The sequence below is a fragment of the Bidens hawaiensis genome, unplaced genomic scaffold, assembly GCF_021521415.1.
Source record: "Bidens hawaiensis isolate Kalapana, Puna unplaced genomic scaffold, B.hawaiensis_p1.1 tig00023208_1, whole genome shotgun sequence".
Lineage (NCBI taxonomy): Eukaryota > Viridiplantae > Streptophyta > Magnoliopsida > Asterales > Asteraceae > Bidens > Bidens hawaiensis.
This window is the reverse complement of record NW_027493635.1, coordinates 304,840-312,489: the sequence shown is the minus strand read 5'-3', so window position 1 is coordinate 312,489 and position 7,650 is coordinate 304,840.

The window sequence follows — 7,650 nt, the reverse complement described above, 5'->3', positions numbered from 1 at the left end:
CTTCAAGTGTTGTGTCCAAGGCCTCCAGCTTGTTCGGTAGAAGTTGAATAAATTCATGTTTCTTACTTGTGCTGCATCTCAATAGTGTGTCATCAAGGCTTTGCATCTCATTGGCATGTGTATAAGCTTTCCCTTCAGGTAGCACTTTAGCACTGGATAGAAATCTTGAGACGGCTTTCCATCTACATTTTCGGTTCATCTTCAAAAGCGGCGCAGCCAAGAACTCAAGCAAGAACCGGACAGTGTTGCATTCTGCAACTTCCTTAAATACCATGAAGGGACGGCTACATATAATGCTTTCCGCTTGCTTTAGATTAGCCATTGATTCTTTGATGTCCTTTTTCATTTTATTTCTGAATGCAATGTATCTGGCAGTGATGCTTTCAATGCTGCACACTCCGTGTCTCCTAAGATCACACTCTAATTCACTCACGTGCTGTTTAATCCGTGACAAAACATCAGCTGTATTGCTGCAAATGTCCAAGAACTTGACAGATATGTCTAGTAACTCATCTGTCCATTTCATGTTCGTAATTTGAGAGAGATTTGAGTTGAGAAGATCTTCCAAACATTCGTACAAGGCGGTAAAATGAGAGAAGCCACTGAAAATAATCTCTGCTGATGGATTGGATGTCGACTCACATGTACTCTTGAACATATTCACCTGAAATGCGTCGAATGAGATGAATTTCTGAGAAAATAATTTTGGGTTGAATCCTCTCGACGAAGACATATTTCGTTGAAACTTTCACGTTCCTTTACAAGTGTCAGATTGTGATTGGTTACTCAAATCTCACGTCACGAATACCAATGTCACGCTGCAGATAGTTTCCATGGACTAGTTTGGGAATTTTAAAAAGTTTTGGACTATCAAGGGAATCTCTCTCTTGTATTGAACTATTTTGGGAATTGTCCCCTTTTCATTTGCTTTCATGTAAAAATGTGGTTTAATCAAGTTACTATATGTTGTTTTCTTAGGATAATATTGATTTAACAACACTTAATAGTTAGTTACACATCCAACACAAATTAAATTATAAAAACATAACATAACATTTAAAGAACACTAAGTTGAAAACTTAGTGCTAAAACAGTACATAGAGGGTGGTTAAAACATTACAAAAACCATGGTAACTACAACAAAACATGCATCAAAATAACATAAACTTCAACAAACATTCTTCAGTCACGGGTGTGCATCCAAACATCATTTGCAGCATCCCAATCTCGATGAACGCGGATGTTAGCAACGGGTAGATGATATTCTGGTTGGTGTTGTCAAAATGGACCAGATACTCAGTTTTCCCGATTTTGCTAGCAATTCGACCAACCCACCAACCATCATCGTTGGCAAAAACATCAACCTTCTTGGCCGAGAACAAAGTCAGTAACAACCACATCATCAGGCTTTGGCCTTATTTTGTCGGCCGTAACAAACTCTCTAAGAAACCCAGACTGATCAGCTTCTAGCAGGGTATGGAACTGAACGATATACGTCTTCTTGCCAACTCGGGACATTATGTTGCCATCATAATACGATCCGATGAACCCAGCACCCAGATCAATAACTTCAATCTTATCACCTCTCTTGAATTTCATTGTTCTACAACAAAATTTTGTTGAAGTGGGAGAACATTTAAGGAAAATACAAATTTTTCGGATTTTATAAAACTTTAATGAAAATCAACTGAGAAGATAAAATTCAGAGCTAAATTATCGTTTGTTTTAAACTTTTTTGTAAACTAATCGTTTTTTTTTACTTTATTGAAATCATTGGACGAAGACTATGTTCACTGAAAACGTATCGTTTTTTTCCTACTTTTTTTGAAATTTCACGTAGTTGACAAAATTCATTTGAAATGCGTCCGAGGAGTTGAATTTCAAAAAAACGCGAAAATCATCTTTTTTGAAATCTCACGTGACGGACAACTTTCATTCTAAAACAATGGTTTTTCAGAAAATTGACTACAAAACTATCGGCTGAGACAAATTTATATGAAACTTTATCTTTAAATTGACACGTGTCACTCTGTGATACGACAACTAAATCTCACGTCATAAATCCTAATTTCACGTGGGAGATAGATTTCAAAGGACTATTTTGAAAGTGCAAAAACTTTTAAACTATTTATGGAATCTCTCTCTTTGACTATTTTGAAAATGATCCCTTTCTTATAAGTAGAAGCCACTTGCAAGAATTATCTAATTATTGGACTATGGGATAGTTAATTCAATGCGCATTGGGAAAGCATATGTCATAACTTTTCAGATTTGTAAGATCACTTTGCATGCTTCTGTGCAACGAGCATGTGAGAGGAAAGTATGGGTATTATTTTATCCAACACTTTATTTCCATTTAATTTCTGCTGGAAGTTAATTGGGGCTGCCATCATGATGTGTCCTTCCTTGTTGCTATACCTGGAGTCACTATATGCCTCCACGAATTGGCCAGCCATAATTATTATGTTTTGTGTCCCATACTCCACCATGTATACGCTACCTATTTTTTGTGGCTAATTTAAACTTTAAAGTATAAACTAGGCAAGTTAGTTAAAAAGATCGAGGGCTGTTATTATTATTATTATTATTATTATTATTATCCATCAGGTTACGACTCAAGGTTGCAAAACAGAGGTGTTAAGATAGTTATTATTATTATTATTATTATTATTATTATTATTATTATTATTATTATTATCCTCCAATCCGACATGAACCAAAAAATCAGGTAACACACATGAATTTGAAAATAACCCATTTAACCCGTAGGTGTTTTTTCTTTCTTACTTTTTTTTATTCCTTTTTTTTTAGTTCTTAAATTTACACCATAAATAAATATAAATTTACGTAAAACAATTGTATTTTAATTATAAAATATTATATCAATCTTCTTTTTTTAGATTTAAAATTAGATACCTAACCAATTTAACTATGTAGCGTACCCTGTGCATTGCATACGTAAAACAATTGCATTTTAATTACACAATTTTATATCAATCTTCCAATTGTATATTAATCTTCTTTTTTAGATTTAAATATAAACTAGGCAAGTTAGTTAAAAAGATCGAGGGCTGTTATTATTATTATTATTATTATTATTATTATTATTATTATTATTATTATCCATCAGGTTACGACTCAAGGTTGCAAAACAGAGGTGTTAAGATAGTTATTATTATTATTATTATTATCCTCCAATCCGACATGAACCAAAAAATCAGGTAACACACATGAATTTGAAAATAACCCATTTAACCCGTAGGTGTTTTTTCTTTCTTACTTCTTTTTATTCCTTTTTTTTTAGTTCTTAAATTTACACCATAAATAAATATAAATTTACGTAAAACAATTGTATTTTAATTATAAAATATTATATCAATCTTCTTTTTTTAGATTTAAAATTTAAAATTAGATACCTAACCAATTTAACTATGTAGCTTACCATGTGCATTGCAAACGTAAAACAATTGCATTTTAATTACACAATTTTATATCAATCTTCCAATTGTATATTAATCTTCTTTTTTAGATTTAAAATTTGAAATTAGATACCTAACCAATTTAACTAGGTAGTTTACCCTGCGCGTTGCACGGGCTAACTTTGAATCTGTGTTTGATGATGTGGCAAGAAACCCAAGAACCATGCTAACCGACAACGGAGATTAGTTTACATTTGTGTTGGAAGATTACTTATCAAGTATATGTGTGGCACATCAGTTTACGGCCCCGTACACCCCACATCAAAACAAGGTGGTTGAAAGAAGAAATCGAACAATATTCGGTACAACTCGGAGTTTGTTAAAAACAATGTCTCTACCACAAGACCTATGGGAAGAAGGGGTTCATCAATCGGTTCCCGTCACCCACAAAATCTTTGGAGGATATTGAAAGTTTAAAGGAAGAAAATTGAACCTTTCACAGGTTAAAGTGTTTGGATGCAAAGAGTATGTAAAAGTCCTCGGTATCGGATGCACAGGGTATGTAAAACCACCTGGATGACCGAAGCATTGTGATGATCCACTTGGTACTCAACCAAGAACAAAATCCTAAAGTATGTTTTATTTGATCAAAAGGCGAGTACACATTACGTGGAATGTCAAGTTTGAGGAGTGTAAAAGGTACGCGTGGGCTGATCTTGATAAACAAGAGGGCGAAAAGATCCAGAATGGACCGAGTTTATTGTCGGGTACGATATTGAACCCAAACCAGAGCCGGTTTATAACCTATTTTGACCCCTTGTCCGTAGACCGAGACAATACCAAAGAGCCCAACAGAACTTGTGGGCTGGTTCGGATCAGAAACTTAAGTGAGTCATCATGTGTCCGAGTAGGCCTAACACTAGCCTAAATGAAGAACTATTACAAGTTATCCAATAGTTTGGGCTACATGGGTACCAACCAATGGTCCCATGGTGGAAGAAGTTGACCCAAAAGTAGTGGATCCTATAGACACGATAGTGAAGAATGCTACAGTACTCATCATTTCTGAAACAGGACACAAACGATTAGGCTTACTAATGAAAAATAGGTTTACTAAAAACCATAAACAAATTTTTTCCAAAAGTTTGCACCGAACCGGATGCAAATTAAATATATAAAAGGGCTAGCAATATATATTAATATAAGTTAGATGGACGTTATAACTGCTTTAGAAACTCGGAGGACAACATATCTCGAGACATTAAAAAAAATAATAACTAAATTAAAACTAAGAGTAGATATCCTAAAACGTTTTGAAAAAAAAGATCTACAAAGTAAAACCAAATAACAAGCTTTAAAAGTCGCAAAAAGAACAGAAAGCAAGTAAATTCGTTTTTTATTTATTTATTTTTAAACAATGAATGGTTGTTTTAAACTTGTAGGAACACCGTTCATAAAATACAATAAAACTGAAATTTTATTAATATAATGCAGATTACAATATATCAAAACTTAAATTTTATTAATATAATGCAGATTACAATACATCAATACGAAACTCACTCATTTAATGAAGTTGATGCAATTTAACAATCATAAGTAAAGATGTAAGTCTAAATACATGTTTCTTAACAGTAGTCTAATGAAAGCAGTAGAATCTTGTAAGAGCATTTTCATTCCATTCTTCATCTTTATCTCTATAATTACACTAAAAAACACTATATTTTCCTCTCTTTTTCAATTAAATAATATTTTTTATCCCTTTATCATTACAGTTTTCTCTCTCCTCTACTCACAACAAATCCAACAAATATTAAAAAATAAATAGGGGCAAAGAATGTTCCCCAAATGTTTCCCCAAATTTACAAAAAATCACTATATTTCTCTCTACACCCTATAATTTACACTCACAATCACTCACAGTCCCACCCTATAATTTACAAACTCTCCACACATAATTATAGGAGATGGGATGGAAATGCTCTATGGCCGTAAGTACTAACAATATGGCACTTTTTAAAGTTTCTCCAGAAATGAATATTGCAATATTATATGGAAAGTATATTTTATATTTGCATGATAAACATAAAGGACCAATACCAACATACCTCCACAAGTTCAAAGTTAAGTGTAAGGAACTTGACACTACAAAGTTGTTGAAGCAGACAAACAGTTTTACGAGTATATTCCTCATCTTCAAAGGAACATTGAATACATACATCCACCTTCTCTAATAAAGATCTGCAGAAACCTTCATAGGAATATCATCATCGCCTCCTTTGTAATGCAAGGAAGCAAGCTCAGGTGCGGAAACCAAATGTACCCCGGACCAATTTGTTACACTGAGATTCATAAGTTGAGGCGTAACCACATTGACACTATTATAACCATTTTCAAGTGTTAGATTGGAATATTCCATCGCGACATATATCATCCGGTTCACAGTAAATGATACAATTATTCAAGGTAAGGTTCTTCAAGTTTGCACAATTGGAGAAAAGACCAGTATTGTAGTATTGTGATCGAACAGTTTGACGCGTTGGAGATTTAACGTTGTTAAAGCTGGAAACTGCCAAGTAGGCAGGATTGTATCTTTGAGATACGGAGAACTAAAGGAACAAAGAGGGTATTCAATAATCTTTAACCCCTTTCCATGCAAGCGAGTACTGTTCAGTTGTTGGACGTTGTGCGAGAACGCATAGTCTAAATTTCTTTCGATAAATTAATGGCTAACCTTTCCATGAACAGTGAGGGTGACAGAAGACACCTCTGTTTGATTATTTCGGTTAGACAAAACACATAAAACAAATTTGGAGAACTCGGGCAAAGTATGGAATTCCTCGCTTGAGAAATTGAGACAAGGCGTTGAAGTCCAGATATACCTCCATCTAGATGACAAAACTTTGGTTTCAATAGCACAAGTGATGTCGAGAAAGGAGAGAATTTTATGGATAAGCTCGCCTAGCAAGCTGCTTAGCCTGTCACTGGTTTCATCCATTCTCTCTTATCTTTGTTAAACAACCACTATCTTCGTGTTTTTCTCTTTTGGATCCAAAAACTGCAATTTAATTGAATGCGACGGTTAGAACATATAGCGTATTAAATACTCAAGAAACAAGTGGTTACATAACTGACATAATATTTATAGGGGTAGTTTGTTGGTATATGAGCATATCAAAGTAAACAAAGCAAGGAATTGCAGGAAAGGATTTCACGATTGATTGAATTGATAATTGTTTGTGCGTACAGCTTGAGAACCAAAGGCCTCATTAAATAGGGAAAATAGAAGAACGAGTATAAGGGAGAAATGACTCATTCCTTAAGACTCGGCCTACATAACAACCAGCCCGTTGGGTTGTATTAAAAAATTAAATAACGTAACATAATAATAAAATAAGATAGCTGCATGACTTTAGTCATGAACCTTTATTCTGAACGGGATTTTGGATCATCATTTAACACCCTCCCTTGATCCGAACTCTATAACTCCTAACAGGTGCCTGAAGTACACAAATTTTTCCATTGATAAGAGCTTTGGTTAGTATGTCTATAGGTTTGTGATCTGTGTTGTAATAGTTCAAAGCAACTTCTTGTGCAACCATGTCTAATAAAGTGGTGTTTAAGCTCAATGCGTTTTGACCTATTGTGCGAAATAGGATTTTTGTTGAGATTTATTGCTAACATACTGTCACAATAAATCGTTGTAGCACCTTCTTGAGGCAAACCCAAATCTTCAAGCATCATGCGCAACCATATAGCTTGACATGTAGCTGCAGTGGCTGAGATATACTCAGCTACAGTGCTGGATAATGCTACTGCAGTTTGTTTCTTTGAGCGCCAACTGATAACGCCACTCCCAACTGAAAAAGCATAACCAGACACTTTTTCTATCATCAACACAACTTGCCTAATCACTATCAGAGAAGCCACATAGCTGAACATTTTTTTTCCTTTATCATACCATATACTGAAGTGTGCAGTACTTGATATGTACCTTAAAATTCTTTTGGCTGCTCCAAGGTGAAGTTTTGAGGGTGCTAGCATGAATTTACATACTAGCCCCACTGCATGACTTAGATCTGGTCTGGTATGGGTCAGGTATATCAAACCACCTACTAAGCTTCTAAACATTATCTCGTTAGCCTTGCACTCATTTGGTGTGCCTTGAAGAGAATTCTATACGGTTTTCACTTATAAAAACACCCACTAAACACTCATATTGAAAATCTAG